Source organism: Triticum urartu, chromosome 6A (genome assembly GCF_056163025.1).
Source record: "Triticum urartu cultivar PI428250 chromosome 6A, HENAU_Tu73, whole genome shotgun sequence".
NCBI lineage: Eukaryota > Viridiplantae > Streptophyta > Magnoliopsida > Poales > Poaceae > Triticum > Triticum urartu.
In genome coordinates this window covers 179,016,561-179,038,363 of record NC_141878.1, presented here as the reverse complement: position 1 = coordinate 179,038,363, position 21,803 = coordinate 179,016,561, and positions in this window count along the sequence as shown.

Below are 21,803 nucleotides of genomic sequence, written 5' to 3'. Positions count from 1 at the left end.
TAGAGGATCCATGACAACATACTTTATCTCAGTATAAGAAAGACATAACTCATTACATTGTCTTCCTTGTCCAACATCAACTCTTTAGCATGTCATATTTTAATGAGTGATACCAATCATAAAAGATGTCAATGATAGTATATCTCTATGTGAAAACCTCTCTTTCCTTATTACTTCCTATTAATTGCAACAATGACCAAAGCTATGTCTGCCAACTCCCAACAACTTTTAATCATCATACTTTTTCTATGTGAAGTCATTACTCTCAATAAGATCAATATGAACTTTTTGTTTCTTTTTGTTCTTTTCTACTTTCTTTTATTCGTCCAAGATCATGGCAAAATAATCAAGCCCTTGACTCAACACTAATCTTTATTATATATAGCTCATGGACTCGATTACATAGGGAGATCATAAAGCAAAACTCAAAACTAGATCATGCCATAAACTTTATTCTACTACATCAAGATACTACTAATAGGACCGAACTAAGAAAAACGGTAAAGATAAGAGTTGTGATTGTGATACGATACCGGGGCACCTCCCCCAAGCTTGTCAGTTGCCAAGGGGAGTGCCCATACCCATGTGATTATATCTCCTTGGTTGGTGAACAAGGTGGTGGTGATGTAGGCTTAGTTGATGGCTTAGGCTTCTCCCTTAATTTGCGCTTGAGGACGGCATTTTGATCCCTCAGATCATCAATCTCCCACTCCAGGGTTAATATCTTTTTGCATATGTCCTGCTTATTTTCCTGCAAGAGACGAAAAGGGATAAACTCGAACTTGGGTTTCTTTACCCTATCAGGGAGACTTGAATTTTTGAACTCCACGTGCATGTCCCCAGGTTGAGCTAATGGTGCTTCATCTTCATCTGAGCTTGTCTCCTCCTTCCCCTTGGGTTCATAGTCCTCTTCTTCCTCCGTGGTCCATCCATCATGTTCCACATCTCCATAGACCTTTGGATTTGCTAAGTAATCATCCACATAGCTTTCTCCTTCCGAATCCTGGGAACACAAGTTGATTTAATCTGCAACGGGACAGCTCGAAACGAAAACAAAGGATATTCGCATGATAAAGGAGTCAAAACCTTCGGGAGAATATATAATGAATTTTTACCGACCAAAATACGTAACGTGCAAGAAAACGGAGTCCGGAAGGCACACAAGGTGCTCACGAGGTAGGGGGCGCGCCCACCACCCTCGTGGGGCCCTCGTGTCCTTCCCGGACTGCTACTTATTTTCTATTTTTCTAAATATTCCAAAACGGAGAAATATTGCCTTAAAAATTGTTTTGGAGTCGGTTTACTTACCATACCACATACCTATTCCTTTTCAGAGTCTGAAACGTTCCGGAAAGTGTCCCTTATGTATTCCTCCGGGGTTACAGTTTCAATAATACTGGTTTCAACATTTATGGGATTACCTGAGATATAATGTTTAATTCTTTGACCGTTTACCACCTTCGGATTTGTGCCCTCAAACTTGTTGATTTTTATGGCACCGGAACGATAGACCTCTTCGATAACATAGGGGCCTTCCCATTTAGAGAGAAGTTTTCCTGCAAAAAATCTTAAACGAGAGTTGTATAGCAATACATAATCACCTACATTAAACTCACGCTTTTGTATCCTTTTGTCATGCCATCTTTTAACTTTTTATTTAAACAACTTGGCATTTTCATAAGCTTGGGTTCTCCATTCATCAAGTGAGCTAATATCAAATAACCTCTTCTCACCGGCAAGTTTAAAATCATAGTTAAGCTCTTTAATAGCCCAATATGCCTTATGTTCTAGTTCGAGAGGTAAGTGACATGAACCATTTTATACGGAGACATACCCATAGGATTTTTGTATGCAGTTCTATAAGCCCATAATGCATCATCAAGTTTCTTGGACCAATTCTTTCTAGACCTATTAACAGTCTTTTGAAAAATTAATTTGAGCTCTCTATTGCTCAACTCTACTTGACCACTAGACTGTGGGTGATAAGGAGATGCAATTCTATGATTAACATCATATTTAGCAAGCATTTTACGGAAAGCACCATGAATAAAGTGTGAACCACCATCAGTCATTAACGACGCGTTTGGTTCCGCAAAAAAGGCGCGGCTTCCGATTACACCGACTTCCAAAACCGTAGCTGGCGTTTGTTTCGCGCACGACGTTTTCTGTAGCAGCACCTCCTGATACATCACTTCAGAAAAGCTAAACCGCCCGATCGGAGGGGATTAGAAAAACAGGACTCGGCTGCACCAACCAAACAATGGACGTATTGCATAAAATTAATCGGAAGCGGCGCTTCCTGATACGGCGAAGCGAATGTGTTACCGGGGCCGAACCAAACGCGTCATAAGTATCTAGGGACTCCAAACCTCAGGAAAATAACTTCTTTAAGCATTTTAATAGAAGTGTTATGATCAACACTACTAGTTGGAATAGCTTCTACCCACTTAGTAACGTAATCAACAGCAACTAAAATATGTGTGTATCCATTAGAGGCAGGAAAAGGTCCCATATAATCAAAGCCCCAAACATCAAACGGATCAATAACAAGAGAATAATTCATAGGCATTTCTTGACGTCTACTAATATTACCAATTCTTTGACATTCATCACAAGATAAGACAAACTTACGGGCATCCTTGAAGAGAGTAGGCCAATAAAAACCAGATTGCAATACCTTATGTGCAGTTCTATCTCCAACGTGGTGTCCTCCATAAGACTCGGAGTGACACTTGCGTAGGATCTGTTCTTGTTCATGCTGAGGTACACAACGTCTAATAACACCATCTACTCCTTCTTTATAAAGATGTGGGTCATCCCAAAAGTAATGTCTTAAATCATAGAAAAACCTTTTCTTTTGTTGGTATGTGAAGCTAGGTGGTATAAACTTAGAAACAATATAATTAGCATAATCAGCATACAATGGAGTACTACGAGAAGTACTTATAACATTTAATTGTTCATCAGGAAAGCTATCATTAATAGGTAGTGGGTCATCAAGAATATTTTCTAACCTAGACAAGTTGTCTGCAACGGGGTTCTAAGCTCCCTTTCTATCAACAATATGCAAATCAAATTCTTGTAGCAAGAGAACCCATCTAATAAGTCTAGGTTTAGCATCTTTATTTTCCATAAGATATTTCATAGTAGCATGATCAGTTTGAATAGTTACTATAGAATCAACAATATAAGATCTAAACTTATCACAAGCAAATACAACTGCTAAAAGCTCTTTTTCAGTAGTAGCATAATTTCTTTGAGCATTGTCTAGAGTCTTACTAGCATAATGAATAACATTTAATTTCTTATCAACTCTTTGCCCTAGAACAGCACCTACAACATAATCACTAGCATCACACATAATTTCAAAGGGTAGTTTCCAATCAGGTGGCTGAACAACAGGTGCAGTGACTAATGCTTTCTTAAGTATTTCAAATGCTTCTACACAAACATCATCAAAGACAAATGGTATATCTTTTTGCAATAAATTAGTCAGAGGCCGAGAAATTTTTGAGAAGTCCTTAATGAACCTCCTGTAAAATCCGGCGTGACCAAGGAAACTTCTTATACCTTTGATGTCCTTGGGACATGTCATCTTTTCAATAGCATCAACCTTGTCTTTATCAACTTAACATACCTCTTTCAGAAACTTTGTGCCCCAAGACAATACCTTCATTAACCATAAAGTGACACTTTTCCCAATTCAAGACAAGATTAGTTTCTTCACATCTCTGCAAAACTCGATCAAGATTGCTCAAGCAATCATCAAAAGAGGAACCATAGATGGAAAAGTCTTCCATGAAAACCTCACAAATCTTTTCACAAAAGTCAAAGAATATAGCCATCATGCATCTTTGAAAGGTAGCAGGTGCATTACATAAACCAAAAGGCATACGTCTATAAGCAAAAGTACCAAAAGGGCATGTAAAAGTCGTCTTTGATTGATCTCTGGCCGACACAGGTATTTGAGAGAAACCAGAATAACCATCTAGAAAGCAATAGTGTGTATGTTTGCATAATCTTTCTAGCATTTGATCAATAAAAGGTAAGGGGTAATGATCTTTCTTAGTAGCTTTATTTAATTTGCGGAAATCAATTACCATCCTATAACCTGTGATAATTATTTGTGGAATCAATTCATCTTTATCATTAGGAACAACAGTAATACCTCCCTTCTTAGGGACACAATGGACAGGACTTACCCACTCACTATCAGCAACGGGATAGATTATACCTACCTCCAGAAGCTTTAGTATTTCTTTTATTACCACTTCTTTCATTTTAGGATTCAGACGTCGTTGAGGATCACGAACTGGTTTGGCATCTGCTTCCAAATTTATTTTATGTTGACACAGAGTGGGACTTTAAGATCATCAAGAGTATATCCAATAGCAACACGGTGCTTCTTCAGAGTTTTCAATAATCTTTCTTCTTCATGCTCTGAAAGGTTAGCACTAATAATAACAGGATATATCTTATTTTCATCAAGATAAGCATATTTAAGATTATCAGACAAAGGTTTAAGCTCAAACACGGGATCTCCCTTGGGTGGAGGAGGATCCCCTAAAATTTCAACAGGAGAATTATGTTGCAGAATAGGTTCCTGTTTAAAGAATACTTCATCTATTTCCCTTCTTTCATTCATGAACATATCATTTTCATGGTCTAGCAAATAGTGTTCTAAAGGATCACTAGGAGGTACGACAATAGAAGCAAGACCAATAATTTCATCCTTACTAGATAATTCTTGCTCACGATGTTGTTTACTAAATTTAGAGAAATTAAACTCATGAACCATATCATCCAAGCCAACAGTAACAACATTCTTTGTGAAATATATGGTAGCATTAACGGTGTTCAAGAAGGGTCTACCAAATATAATGGGACAAAAGCTATCTTGCGGAGAAGTAAGAACAAGAAAATCAACAGGATATTTAGTTTTCCCACACAAGACTTCAACATCTCTAACAATTCCAATTGGTGAAATAGTATCTCTATTGGAAAGTTTAATCGTGACATCAATACCTTCTAACTCAGGAGGTGCAATTTCATTCTTAATTTCTTCGTATAAAGTATGCGGTATAACACTAGCACTTGCACCCATATCACATAAGCCATGATAACAATGATCTCCTATTTTAACAGAAATAACAGGCACGCCTACCACATGTCTATGTTTATCTTTATCACAGGGTTTAGCAATTCTAGCAGTTTCACCTTCGAACTGAATAACATGCCCATCAATATTATCAGACAAGAGATCTTTAACAATAGCAATATTAGGTTCTACTTTGACTTGCTCAGGAGGTGTATAAGTTCTAATATTGCTTTTACGAACAAAAGTTGAAGCTTTAGCATGATCCTTTATTCTAACAGGGAAAGGTGGTTTCTCAATATAAGAAGTAGGAACAATAGGATCATTATAAGTGACAGTCTTTTCTTCAACTTTAATAGGTGCAGCTACTTTTACTTCTATGGGAGGATGATATTTAAACCACTTCTCCTTAGGGAGATCAACATAAGTAGCAAAAGATTCACAAAAAGAAGCTACTATCTCAGAGTCAAGTCCATATTTAGTGCTAAACTTATGGAAAATATCGGTATCCATAAAAGATTTAACACAATCAAACTTAGGTGTCATACCTGACTCTTTATCTTCGTCGAGGTCCCAATCTTCAGAGTTGCGTTTAATTCTATCCAATAAATTCCATCTGAATTCAGTAGTCTTCATCATAAAAGAGCCAGCACAAGAAGTATCAAGCATGGTGCGTTGTTATCAGAAAGCCGAGCATATAAATTTTGAATAATCATTTCTCTTGAGAGCTCGTGATTGGGGCATGAATATAACATTGATTTAAGCCTCCCCCAAGCTTGAGCGATGCTTTCTCCTTCGCGAGGCTAGAAATTATATATATAATTGCGATCACGATGAACAAGATGCATAGGGTAATACTTTTGCTGAAATTCCAACTTCAATCTTTTATAGTCCCATGATCTCATATCATCACATAGCCTATACCATATCAATGTGTCTCCCTTCAAAGATAAAGGGAAGACCTTCTTCTTAGCAACATCATCGGGTATACCTGCAAGCTTAAATAATCCACATACTTCATCCACATATATTAAGTGCTCATCAGGATGCTTTGTTCCATCTCCTGTAAAAGGGTTAGCTAGCAGTTTTTCCATCATACCTGAAGGAAATTCAAAAGGAGTTTCATTTTCAATAGGTTCAGTAGGTTGAGGAGCAACTCTTTGCTCTACTGGACGGGGTGAAGATACCCCGAACAAGCCCCTCAGAGAATTACTTTCCATAGTAGCAAGTGACAGTAAATTTCAGCACACTATATAAATTTTTCCTTACCAAATTCCACCTACCAAAGGCGCTACACTCCCCGGCAAAGGCACCAGAAAAGAGTCTTGATGACCCACAAGTATAGGGGATCTATCATAGTCCTTTCGATAAGTAAGAGTGTCGAACCCAACGAGGAGCAGAAGGAAATGATAAGCGGTTTTCAGCAAGGTATTCTCTGCAAGTACTGAAATAAGTGGTAACAGATAGTTTTGTGATAAGATAGGTTGTAACGAGCAACAAGTAACAAAAGTAAATAAAGTGCAGCAAGGTGGCCCAATCCTTTTTGTAGCAAAGGACAAGCCGGAACAAACTCTTATAATAGGAAAGCACTCCTGAGGACACATGGGAATATCGTCAAGCTAGTTTTCATCATGTTCATATGATTCGCGTTCGGTACTTTGATAATTTGATATGTGGGTGGACCGGTGCTTGGGTGCTGTCCTTACTTGAACAAGCATCCCACTTATGATTAACCTCTATCGCAAGCATCCGCAACTACAACAGAAGTATTAAGGTAAACCTAACCATAGCATGGAACATGTAGATCCAAATCAGCCCCTTACGAAGCAACGCATAAACTAGGGTTTAAGCTTTTGTTACTCTAGCAACCCATCATCTACTTATTACTTCCAAATGCCTTCCTCTAGGCCCAAATAATGGTGAAGTGTTATGTAGTCGATGTAACACCACTAGAGGCTAGACAACATACATCTTATCAAAATATCAAACGAGTACCAAATTCACATGACTACTCAAAGCAAGACTTCTCCCTTGTCCTCAGGAACAAACGTAATTACTCACAAAGCATATTCATGTTCATAATCAGAGGGGTAATAATATGCATATAGGATCTGAACATATGATCTTCCACCAAATAAACCAACTAGCATCAACTACAAGGAGTAATCAACACTACTAGCAACCTACTAGCACCAATCCCGGACTTTGAGACAAGAATTGGATACAAGAGATGAACTAGGGTTTGGAGATGAGATGGTGCTGGTGAAGATGTTGATGGAGATTGCCCTCTCCCGATGAGAGGAGCGTTGGTGATGACGATGGTGATGATTTCCCCCTCCCGGAGGGAAGTTTCCCTGGCAGAACAGCTCTGCCGGAGCTCTAGATTGGATCCACCAAGGTTCCGCCTCGTGGCGGTGGAGTCTCGTCCCGAAAATTTCCTCCCTATTTTTTCTCATCGAAAGCCTTCATATAGGAGAAGATGGACGTCGGAGAGCCACCAGGGGGCCCACGAGGTAGGAGGGGGCGCCCCCCACCCTCGTGAGCAGGGTGTGGGCCCCCTGGCCTTCATCTTTGGCGTGGATTTTTCTTTATTTATTTTAAGATGTTTCGTGGAGTTTCAGGACTTTTTGAGTTGCGCAGAATAGGTCTCTAATATTTGCTCCTTTTCCAGCCCAGAATTCCAGCTGCCGGCATTCTCCCTGCTTATGTAAACCTTATAAAATAAGAGGGAATAGCCATAAGTATTGTGACATAAAGTGAAATAACATTCCATAATGCAATAAATATCGATATAAAAGCATGATGCAAAATGGACGTATCATAGAACCGTTGGGAAGACTTGGGGAAAGTCTTGTTGAACTTGCTGTAAAAAACAGAAACTTTAGCGCTCACGAGAACTGCTGTCATTTTTATTTGAAGAGTGCTATTTAGTTAATTCTTTTTGCAGATGATTAATAGATAAATTCCTCACTTCCAGCAATTTATTTTAGAATTTTGTGGGTTCCAGATCTTGAGCTAGCTACAGATTACTATAGACTGTTCTGTTTTTGACAGATTCTGTTTTTTGTGTGTTGTTTGCTTATTTTGATGAATCTATGGTTAGTAAAATAGTTTATAATCCATAGAGAAGTTGTAATACAGTAGGTTTAACACCAATATAAATAAATAATGATTTCATTACAGTACCTTGAAGTGGTTTTTTGTTTTGTTTCGCTAACGGAGCTCACGAGTTTTCTACTTTAAGTTTTGTGTTGTGAAGTTTTGAAGTTTTGGGTGAATTCTTGTGATGGATTATGGAATAAGGAGTGGCAAGAGCCTAAGTTTGGGATGCCCATGGCACCCCTAAGATAATCCAAGGACACCAAAAAGTAAAAGCTTGGGGATGCCCCGGAAGGCATCCCCTCTTTCGTCCACTTCCATCGGTAATTTACTAGGAGCTATATTTTTATTCACCAACATGATATGTGTTTTGCTTGGAGCGTCTTGTATTATTTGTGTCTTTGTGTTTTAGTATGCCACAATGAACCTTGCTGTACACACCTATTGAGAGATCCATACATGAATTAAAATTTCATAGAATACTCTATGTGCTTCACTTATATCTTTTGAGCTATGTAGTTTTGCTCTATGTGCTTCACTTATATCTTTTGAGCTATATAATTTTGCTCTATGTGCTTCACTTAGATCTTTTAGAGCACAGTGGTGGATTTGTTTTAAAGAAACTATTGATCCCTCATGCTTCACTTAAATTATTTTGAGAGTCTCTTAATAGCATGGTAATTTGCTTAATAATAATATGCTTGGTATTCAAGATTTGTGAAACTTTCTTTTGAGTGTGTTGAATACTAAGAAAAGATTGAAGCATGATAATTGTTTTGAGATATGGAGGTGATAATATTAGAGTCATGCTAGTTGAGTAGTTGTGAATTTAAAGAATACTTGTGTTAGAGTTTGTGATTCCCGTAGCATGCACGTATGGTGAACCGTTATGTGATGAAGTCGGAGCATGATTTATTTATTGATTGTCTTTCTTATGAGTGGCGGTCGGGGACGAGCGATGGTCTTTTCCTACCAATCTATCCCACTAGGAGCATGCGCGTAATACTTTGCTTTGATAACTTGTAGATTTTTGCAATAAGTATATGAGTTCTTTATGACTAATGTTGAGTCCATGGATTATACGCACTCTCACCCTTCCACCTTTGCTAGCCTCTCTAATACCGCGCACTTTTCGCCGGTATCATACACCTACCAAATACCTTCCTCAAAACAGCCACCATACCTACCTATTATGGCATTTCCATAGCCATTCCGAGATATATTGCCATGCAACTTTCCACCGTTCCATTTATTATGACACACTCCATCATTGTCATATTGCACATCCCGGTACACCGCCGGAGGAAATTGTGATTGTTCTAAGTATCGAGTTGTAATTGTTGAGTTGTAAGAAAAATAAAAGTGTGATGATCATCATTATTAGAGCATTGTCCCAGTGAGGAAAGGATGATGGAGACTATGATTCCCCCACAAGTCGGGATGAGACTCCGGACGAAAAATAAATAAAAGAGGCCAAAGAAGCCCCAAAAAAGAGAAAGAAAAGAGGCCAAAAAAGGAGAAAAGGCCCAAATAAAAAAAAAATATATAAATAAATGAGAGAAAAAGAGAGAAGGGACAATGTTACTATCCTTTTACCACACTTGTGCTTCAAAGTAGCACCATGATCTTCATGATAGAGAGTCTCTCGTTATGTCACTTTCATATACTAGTGGGAATCTTTCATTATAGAACTTGGCTTGTATATTCCAATGATGGGCTTACTCAAATTGCCCTAGGTCTTCGTTAGCAAGCAAGTTGGATGCACACCCACTTAGTTTCTTTTGAGCTTTCATATACTTATAGCTCTAGTGCATCTGTTGCATGGCAATCCCTACTCACTCACATGGATATCTATTGATGGGCATCTCCATAGCCCGTTGATACGCCTAGTTGATGTGAGACTATCTTCTCCTTTTTGTCTTCTCCACAACCACCATTCTATTCCACCTATAGTGCTATATCCATGGCTCACGCTCATGTATTGCGTGAAGATTGAAAAAGTTAGAGTATGAAACAATTGCTTGGCTTGTCATCGGGGTTGTGCATGATTTAAATACTTTATGTGGTGAAGATAGAGCATAGCCAGACTATATGATTTTGTAGGGATAAATTTCTTTGGCCATGTTATTTTGAGAAGACATAATTGCTTTGTTAGTATGCTTGAAGTATTATTATTTTTATGTCAATATAAACTTTTGTCTTGAATCTTTCGAATCTGAATATTCATATCACAATTAAGAAGATTTGCATTGAAATTATGCCAAGTAGTACTCCGCATCAAAAATTCTCTTTTTATCATTTACCTACTCGAGGACGAGCAGGAATTAAGCTTGGGGATGCTTGATACGTCTCCAACGTATCTATAATTTTTGATTGCTCCATGCTATATTATCTACTGTTTTGGACTATATTGGGCTTTATTTTCCACTTTTATATTATTTTTGGGACTAACCTATTAACCGGAGGCCCAGCCCAGAATTGCTGTTTTTTGCCTATTTCAGTGTTTCGAAGAAACGGAATATCAAACGGAGTCCAAACGGAATGAAACCTTCGGGAACGTGATTTTCTCACCGAACGTGATCCAGGAGACTTGGACCCTACGCCAAGGCATCAGAGAGGCGGTCATGAGGGTGGGGGCGCGCCCCCCTGCCTCGTGGGGCCCTTGGTGCTCCACCGACGTACTCCTTCCTCCTATATATACCTACGTACCCCCAAACGATCAGAACAGGAGCCGAAAACCTAATTCCACCGCCGCAACTTTCTGTATCCACGAGATCCCATATTGGGGCCTGTTCCGGAGCTCCGCCGGAGAGGGCCGTCATCACGGAGGGCTTCTACATCATCATAGCCCCTCCGATGAAGTGTGAGTAGTTTACCTCAGACCTTCGGGTCTATAGTTAGTAGCTAGATGGCTTCTTCTCTCTTTTTGGATCTCAATACAAAGTTCTCCCCCCCTCTTGTGGAGATCTATTCGATGTAATCTTCTTTTTGTGGTGTGTTTGTTGAGACCGATGAATTGTGGGTTTATGATCAAGTCTATCTATGAATAATATTTGAATCTTCTCTGAATTCTTTTATGTATGATTGGTTATCTTTGCAAGTCTCTTCGAATTATCCGTTTGGTTTGGACAACTAGATTGGTAGTTCTTGCCATGGGAGAAGTGCTTAGCTTTGGGTTCGATCTTGCGGTGTCCTTTCCCACTAACAGAAGGGGCAGCAAGGCACATATTGCATCGTTGCCATCGAGGATAACAAGATGGGGTTTATTTCATATTGCATGAATTTATCTCTCTACATCATGTCATCTTGCTTAAGGCGTTACTCTGTTTTTAACTTAATACTCTAGATGCATGTTGGATAGCGGTCGATGAGTGGAGTAATAGTAGTAGATGCAGAATCGTTTCGGTCTACTTGTCACGGACGTGATGCCTATATACATGATCATGCCTAGATATTCTCATAACTATGCTCAATTCTGTCAATTGCTCAACAGTAATTTGTTCACCCACCGTAGAATACTTATGCTCTTGAGAGAAGCCACTAGTGAAACCTATGGCCCCCGGGTCTATTCTCATCATATCAATCTCCATCACTTTAATCTTGCTTTGCTTTTTACTTTGACTTTTACTTTTCACTTTGCATCTCTATACCAAAAATACAAAAAATATTATATCTATCAGATCTCACTCTCGTAAGTGACCGTGAAGGGATTGACAACCCCTAATCGCGTTGGTTGCGAGTAGCTATCGTTTTGTGCAGGTACGAGGGACTTGAGCGTGCTCTCCTACTGGATTGATACCTTGGTTCTCAAAAACTGAGGGAAATACTTATGCTACTCTGCTGCATCATCCTTTCCTCTTCGGGGAAATCCAACGCAAGCTCAAGAGGTAGCAACCTCGACGAAGGTAACAAGTCAGGTATGACACCTAGGTTTCATTGTGTTAAATCTTTTATGGATACCGATGTTTTCCGTAGATTTAGCAGTAAATATGGACTTGACTCTGAAATAGTAGTTTCTTTTTGTGAATCTTTTGCTACTCATGTTGATCTCCCTAGGGAGAAGTGGTTTAAATATCATCCCCCCATAGAAGTAAAAGTAGTTGCACCTATTAAAGTTGAAGAAAAGACTGTCACTTATAATGATCCTATTGTTCCTACCGCTTATGTTGAGAAACCACCTTTTCCTGTTAGGATAAAATATCATGCTAAAGCTTCAACTGTTGTTCGTAAAAGCAATATTAGAACCTATACACCTCCTGAGCAAGATAAAGTTGAACCTAATATTGCTATTGTTAAAGATCTCTTGTCTGATAATATTGATGGGCATGTATTCATTTCTGTGATGAGACTGCTAGAATTGCTAAACCTTGTGCTAAAGATAAACATAGACCTGTGGTAGGCATGCCTGCTATTTCTGTTAAAATAGGATATCATTGTTATCATGGCTTGTGTGATATGGGTGCTAGTGCTAGTGCAATGCCTATTGACATGTACAACGAAATTATGCATGATATTGCACCTGCTGAGATAGAAGATATTGATGTTACCATTAAGCTTGCCAATAGAGATACCATATCACCCGTTGGAATTGTTAGAGATGTTGAAGTCTTGTGTGGGAAAACTAAATACCCTACTGATTTTCTTGTTCTTGGTTCCCCACAAGATATCTTTTGTCCCATTATATTTGGTAGACCCTTCTTGAACACAGTTAATGCTAAGATAGATTGCGAAAAGGATGTTGTTACTATTGGTTTAGCTGATATGTCTCATGAATTTAATTTCTCTATATTTCGTAGACAACACCATGAAGAGGAATTGCCTAGTAAAGATGAAATTATTGGTCTTGCTTCTATTGCCGTGCCTCCTAGTGATCCCTTAGAACAATATTTGCTAGACCACGAAAATGATATGTTTATGAATGAAAGAAGGGAAATAGATGAAGTATTCTTTAAACAGGAACCCATCCCGAAACACAATTTGCCTGTCAAAATCCTAGGGGATCCTCCTCCACCCAAGGGTGATCCCGTGTTTGAGCTCAAACCGTTACCTGATACTCTTAAATATGCTTATCTTGATGAGAAAAAGATATATCATGTTATTATTAGTGCTAACCTTTCAGAGCATGAAGAAGAGAGATTATTGAAAAATCTGAAGAAGCACCGTGCTGCTATTGGATATACTCTCGATGATCTTAAGGGCATCAGTCCCACACTATGTCAACACAAAATAAATTTGGAGAAAGATTCCAAACCAGTTCGTGATCACCAAAGACAGTTGAATCCTAAGATGAAAGAAGTGGTAAGAAAGGAAATACTAAAGCTCCTTGAGGTAGGTATAATTTATCCCATTGCTGATAGTCAGTGGGTAAGTCCTGTCCATTGTGTCCCTAAAAAGGGAGGTATTACTGTCGTTCCTAATGATAAAGATGAATTGATTCCGCAAAGAATTATTACAAGTTATTGGATGGTAATTGATTTCCGCAAATTAAATAAGGCTACTAAAAAAGATCATTACGCCTTCCCTTTTATTGAGCAAATGCTAGAAAGATTATCCAAACATACACATTTTTGCTTTCTAGATGGTTATTCTGGTTTCTCTCAAATACCTGTGTCAGCTGATGATCATTCTAAGACCACTTTTACTTGCACGTTCGGTACTTTTGCTTATAGACGTATGCCTTTTGGTTTATGTAATGCACCTGCTACTTTCCAAAGATGCATGATGGCTATATTCTCTGACTTTTGTGAAAAGATTTGTGAGGTCTTCATGGACGATTTCTCCATCTATGGATCCTCTTTTGATGATTGCATAAGCAACCTTGATCGAGTTTTGCAGAGATGTGAAGAAACTAACCTTGTCTTGAATTGGGAGAAGTGCTACTTTATGGTTAATGAAGGTATTGTCTTTGGGCATAAAGTTTCTGAAAGAGGTATTGAAGTTAATAAAGCTAAGGTTGATGCTATTGAAAAGATGCCATGTCCCAAGGACATCAAATGTATAAGAAGTTTCCTTGGTCATGCCGGTTTTTATAGGAGGTTCATTAAGGACTTCTCAAAATTTTCTCGGCCTCTGACTAATTTATTACAAAAAAGATATACGATTTGTTTTTTATGCTGATTGCGTAGAAGCATTTGAAATACTTAAGAAAGCATTGATCTCTGCACCTATTGTTCAGCCACCTGATTGGAATTTACCCTTTGAAATTATGTGTGATGCTAGTGATTATGTTGTAGGTGTTGTTCTAGGACAAAGAGTTGATAAGAAATTAAATGTTATTCAATATGCTAGTAAAACTGTAGACAATGCTCAGAGAAATTATGCTACTACTGAAAAAGAATTTTTGGCTGTTGTATTCGCTTGTGATAAGTTCAGACCTTATATTGTTGATTCTAAAGTAACTATTCACACGGATCATGCTGCTACTAAATACCTTATGGAAAAGAAAGATGCTAAACCTAGACTTATTAGATGGGTTCTCTCGCTACAAGAATTTGATTTGCATATTATTGATAGAAAGGGAGCTGAGAACCCCGTTGCAGACAACTTGTCTAGGCTAGAGAATGTTCTTGATGACCCACTACCTATTGATGATAGTTTTCCTGATGAACAACTAAATGTCATAAATGCTTCTCATACTGCTCCATGGTATGCTGATTATGCTAATTACATTGTTGCTAAATTTATACCACCTAGCTTTACATACCAGCAAAAGAAAAAGTTCTTCTATGATTTGAGACATTACTTTTGGGATGACCCACATCTCTATAAAGAAGGAGTAGATGGTGTTATTAGGCGTTGTGTACCTTAGCATGAACAGGAACAGATCCTACGCAAGTGCCATTCCGAGGATTATGGAGGACACCATGCTGGAGATAGAACTGCACATAAGGTATTGCAATCCGGTTTTTATTGGCCTACTCTCTTCAACGATGCCCGTAAGTTTTTTGTATCTTGTGATGAATGTCAAAGAATTGGTAATATTAGTAGACATCAAGGAATGCCTATGAATTATTCACTTGTTATTGAACCATTTGGTGTTTGGGGCTTTGATTATATGGGACCTTTTCCTGCCTCCAATGGATACACACATATTTTAGTTGCTGTTGATTACGTTACTAAGTGGGTAGAAGCTATTCCAACTAGTAGTGCTGATCATAAAACCTCTATTAAGATGCTTAAAGAAGTTATTTTTCCAAGGTTTGGAGTCCCTAGATATTTAATGACTGATGGTGGTTCACATTTTATTCATGGTGCTTTCTGTAAAATGCTTGCTAAATATGATGTTAATCATAGAATTGCATCTCCTTATCACCCAAGTCTAGTGGTCAAGTAGAATTGAGCAATAGAGAACTCAAATTAATTTTGCAAAAGGTTGTTAATAGATCTAGAAAGAATTGGTCCAATAAACTTGATGATGCATTATGGGCCTATAGAACTGCATATAAAAATCCTATGGGTATGTCTCCGTATAAAATGGTCTATGGAAAAGCATGTCTCTTACCTCTCGAACTAGAACATAAGGCTTATTGGGCTATTAAAGAGCTCAACTATGATTTCAAACTTGCCGGTGAGAAGAGGTGATAACCCACAAGTATAGGGGATCGCAACAGTTTTTGAGGGTAAAGTATTCAACCCAAATTTATTGATTCGACACAAGGGGAGCCAAAGAATACTCTCAAGTATTAGCAGCTGAGTTGTCAATTCAACCACACCTGGAAATTTAGTATCTGCTGCAAAGTATTTAGTAGCAAAGTAATATGATAGTAGTGGTAACGGTAACAAAAGGTAACATTAGTAAAAGTGATGTTTTTGGTATTTTGTAGTGATGATAGCAATAGCAACAGGAAAGTAAATAAGCAAAGAACAATGTATGGAAACCTCGTAGGCAATGGATCGGTGATGGAGAATTATGCCGGATGCGGTTCATCATGTAACAGTCATAACCTAGGGTGACACAGAACTAGCTCCAGTTCATTGATATAATGTAGGCATGTATTCCGAACATAGTCATACGTGCTTATGGAAAAGAACTTGCATGACATCTTTTGTCCTACCCTCCCGTGGCAGCGGGGTCCTTACGGAAACTAAGGGATATTAAGGCCTCCTTTTAATAGAGTACCGGAACAAAGCATTAACAAATAGTGAATACATGAACTCCTCAAACTACGGTCATCACCGGTAAGTATCCCGATTATTGTCACTTCGAGGTTAACGGATCATAACACATAATAGGTGACTATAGACTTGCAAGATAGGATCAAGAACACTCATATATTGATGAAAACATAATAGGTTCAGATCTGAAATCATGGCACTCGGGCCCTAGTGACAAGCATTAAGCATAGCAAAGTCATAGCAACATCAATCTCAAAACATAGTGGATACTAGGGATCAAACCCTAACAAAACTAACTCGATTACATGATAGATCCCATCCAACCCATCATCGTCCAGCAAGCCTACGATGGAATTACTCACGCACGGCGGTGAGCATCATGAAATTGGTGATGGAGGATGGTTGATGATGACGATGGCGACGGATTCCCCTCTCCGGAGCCCCGAACGGACTCCAGATCAGCCCTCCCGAGAGATTTTAGGGCTTGGCGGCGGCTCCGTATCGTAAAACACGATGAATTATTCTCTCTGATTTTTTCTCCCCAAAACACAATATATAGAGTTGGAGTTGAAGTCGGAGAGGCCCCCCACCCTCGTGGACAGGTGGTGGGCCCCCTGGCCTTCATCTTTTGCAGGTAGTTTTTATATTTTCCAAAAAGTTGCTCCGTGAAGTTTCAGGTCATTCTGAGAACGTTTGTTTCTGCACATAAATAACACCATGGTAATTTTGCTGAAAACAGCGTCAGTCCGGGTTAGTTCCATTCAAATCATGCAAGTTAGAGTCCAAAACAAGGGCAAAAGTGTTTGGAAAAGTAGATGCAATGGAGACGTATCAACTCCCCCAAGCTTAAACCTTTGCTTGTCCTCAAGCAATTCAGTTGACGAACTGAAAGTGATAAAGAAAAACTTTTACAAACTCTATTTGCTCTTGTTGTTGTAAATATGTAAAGCCAGCATTCAAGTTTTCAGCAAAGATTATAACTAACCACATTCGAAATAACGTTAGGTCTCAAGATTACTCATATCAATGGCATAATCAACTAGCGAGCAATAATAATAAATCTTGGATGACAACACTTTCTCAAAAAAATCATAATATGATATAACAAGATGGTATCTCGCTAGCCCTTTCTAAGACCGCAAAACATAAATGCAAAGGACCTTTAAAGATTAAGGACTAACTAGACATTGTAATTCATGGTAAAAGAGATCCAGTCAAGTCATACTCAATGTAAACTAACAGTAATGAATGCAAATGATAGTGGTGCTCTCCAACTGGTGCTTTTTAATAAGAGGATGATGACTCAGCATAAAAGTAAATAGATAGGCCCTTCGTAGAGGGAAGCAGGGATTTGTAGAGGTGCCAGAGCTCGATTTTGAAACAGAGGTGAATAATATTTTGAGTGGTATACTTTCATTGTCAACATAACAACCAAGAGATGGCAATATCTTCCATGCTACACACATTATAGGCGGTTCCCAAACAGAATGGTAAAGTTTATACTCCCCCTTCCACCAACAAGCATCAATCCATGGCTTGCTCAAAACAACGAGTGCCTCCAACTAACAAGAGTCCCAGGTGGAGTTTTGTTTGCAATTATTTTGATTTAGTTTGCATAAAGTAGGGGACTGGGCATCCCGGTGACCAGCCATTTATCTCATGAGTGAGGAGCGGAGTCCACTCCTCTTGAGAATAACCCGCCTAACATGGAAGATACAGACAGCCCTAGTTGATACATGAGCTATTCGAGCATACAAAACAGGATATTTATTTTAAGGTTTAGAGTTTGGCACATACAAATTTACTTGGAACGGCAGGTAGATACCGTATATAGGTAGGTATAGTGGACTCATGTGGAATAACTTTGGGCTTTAAGGGATTGGATGCACAAGCAGTATTCCCGCTTAGTACAGGTGAAGGCTAGCAAAAGACTGGGAAGTGACCAGCTAGAGAGCGACAATAGTCATGAACATGCATTAAAATTAATCACCACCGAATGCAAGCATGAGTAGGATATAATCCACCATGAACATAAATATCGTGAAGACTATGTTGATTTTGTTTCAACTACATGTGTGAACATGCGCCAAGTCAAGTCGCTTAAATCATTCAAAGGAGGATACCACCCTATCGTACCACATCATAACCATTTCAATAGCATGTTGGCACGCAAGGTAAACCATTATAACTCATAGCTAATCAAGCATGGCACAAGAACTATGATCTCTAGTTGTCATTGCAAACATGTTTATTCATAATAGACCAAATCAGGAACGATGAACTAATCATATTTACAAAACAAACGAGGTCGAGTTCATACCAGCCTTTCTTATCTCAGTCAGTCCATCATATATCGTCATAATTGCCTTTCACTTGCACGACCGAATGATGTGAATAATAATAATAGTGCGCGTGCATTGGACTAAGCTGGAATCTGCAAGCATTCAATAAACAGGAGAAGACAAGGCAATATGGGCTCTTTTGTCAGATCAACAATAATGTATATAAGAGCCAATTAAACAAATTAATCATGGTCTTCTCCCATCGACCCCAAAGAAAAGAAAAGAAATAAAACTATTTACATGGGAAAGCTCCCAACAAGTAAAAAGAAGAACAGGAAATGTTTTTGAGTTTTCTTTTTAATTACTACTACAAGCATGGAAATTAAAACTAGCTAAAAGCTACAACTAATTTTTTTTGTTTTTCTTAAGGTTTATTAAAAACACAAAAAGAAAGCATAAAAAGGAAAATAAACTAGCATGGATGATACAATGAAAAAGTATGAGCACCGACATCTAACAATGAGTGTGTGAACATAAATGTAATGTCAGTGAGAAATACGTACTCCCCCAAGCTTAGGATTTTGGCCTAAGTTGGTCTATGGCCACGGCTGGCCTGGCGGATATCCATAATAATAGTTGGGGTCGTACTGCGATGCAGCAGCTATCGCCTGCTGAGCTGGAGCGTGGCGACGAGCGGCCTCCGCTCTCCTCTCGTACTCATGTGCCTCCTCTCTAGTAATAGTATATCTTCCTTTTGCCTGATGATCAAAGAAGGCAGGAGCAGGGAGAGTAATATGGACAGCACGGCGTCTGTCAAAGATTAGTCGATACTTAAGAGGTGATTCATTCCTCTCGACAAACTGGTGGTGAACCATAGCATTAATGTCTAGGTAAGCAGGAGGTAATTCAATATCATCTTCGCGTATGGCTATACCAAGAAAATTAGCTATGCGGGTTGCATAAATTCCTCCAAAGAAATCTCCATTAAATCTATTAAGAAACCTACGTGCAAAAATGGCTCCCAAATTATAAGATTTATCTCCTAACACAACACTCCTAAGAATACTGAGGTCAGGGACACACATGTGACATGCCTCATCTTTACCATTAATGCATCTACCTATGAAGAGAGCAAAATAATGTATAGCAGGAAAGTGAATGCTCCCTATGGTGACTTGTGTTATATCTCTAGATTCTCCCACAGTTATGCTAGCAAGAAAATCTTTAAATTTAGATTTGCGAGGATCCCTTATACTACCCCATTGTGGAAGTTTGCAAGCAGTGGTAAAATCCTCTAATTCCATAGTATAAGAATTTTCATAAAGATCAAACAGGACGGTTGGAGAATTACGTGAAGATGAAAATTCAAACCTCCTCACAAAGGTACTAGTGAGATTGTGATACTGACTGCACTTCTCTTCCTCGAAGCTCACAAGATCGGTGTTACGCAAATATGCGTTGAATTCTTCCTTAATTCCTGCTCGATCCATAAAATTTTCAGAAGGCCACTCACAAGGATGAACTGGAGCGTCTCTTGGTGGCTCTTCATCAGCATCACGCATTGCAAGCCTGGGTCCTTGCTTCCTTGAGGAACCACATTGGAACATTTTCCTAAGCATTTTTCTTCCTATGAAGAATTCTGAATTTTTTTAGTAACTTCAAAGTAAAAGTGAACCAAACTCAATAATATTGATAGCAACTACTCCTACAAGTGCCTAGGGCCTATATCATGCATCAAAACTACTTTTGACCATATAAATTTGACATGCAAGCTCAAGAACAGGGTCACCTAAGCAGCAAAAATTTGCAATGAATAAAGCACTAGTATAAAAACTAATTGGACAAATGGAGGAGTCACATACCAAAGAACAATCTCCCCAAGCAGTTTTGTGAGAGGTGCTTGGAGCAAGGAGATCGAAAATGGCAGCAAAACGAGCTTGGACTCGGGTTTGAGCTGGTTATTCGTGTTTGGGGGAGGAAGAAGGAGTGTGTGGGTGAAAGGATAAGTGGGGGAGGGCCACCGTGGGCCCAAGAGGCAGGGGGCGCGCCTAGGGGGTATGGCGCGCCCTCCACCCTCGTGGGTAGGTGGTTGACCCCGCTGCTGTGTTCTCAGTGCCAAATATTCTCAAATATTCTAGAAAAAATCATATTTAAATTTCAGGGCATTTGGAGAACTTTTATTTTCGGGGTATTTTTATATTGCACGGATAATCAGATAATAGACAGAAAAATATTTATTTTTATTTTATTTAATATAAATAACAGAAAGTAAAAGTGGGGTACAAAAGGTTGTGCTTTCTAGTTTCATCCATCTCATGCTCATCAAAAGGAATCCACTAACAAGGTTGATCAAGTCTTGTTAACGAACTCATTCCGAATAACATGGAACTTGAGAAATTTTGAATAACACTATGTTACCTCAACGGGGATATGCACATCCCCAATAATAAGAATATCATATTTCTTCTTTACGGTAGGAAGAGGAAATTCAAAACTTCCCAATATAATCGATGGAATCTATCCAATAGAGTTGATACTGTGGACTTGAGGTTGTTTCCTCGGAAAGTGTACCGTATGCTCATTACCATTAACATGAAAAGTGACATTGCCTTTAGTGCAATCAATGACAGCCCCTGCAGTATTCAAAAAGGGTCTTCCAAGAATAATAGACATATTATCGTCCTCGGGAATATCAAGAATAACAAAGTCCATTAAAATAGTAACGTTCGCAACTACAACACGCACATCCTCACAAATACCGACATGTATAGTAGTTGATTTATCAGCCATTTGCAAAGATATTTCAGTAGGTGTCAACTTATTCAAATCTAGTCTACGATATAAAGAGAGAGGCATAACACTAACACCAGCTCCAAGATCACATAAAGCAGCTTTAACATAGTTTCTTTTAATGGAGCATGGTATAGTGGGTACACCGGGATCTCCTAGTTTCTTTGGTATTCCACCCTTAAAAGTATAATTAGCAAGCATGGTGGAAATTTCAGCTTCCGGTATCTTTCTTTTATTTCTAACAATTTCTTTCATATACTTAGCATAAGGATTCATTTTGAGCATATCAGTTAATTGCATACGCAAAAAGATAGGTCTAATCATTTTAGAAAAGCGCTCAAAATCCTCATCATCCTTTTTCTTAGATGGTTTGGGAGGAAAAGGCATGGGTTTCTGAACCCATGGTTCTCTTTCTTTATCGT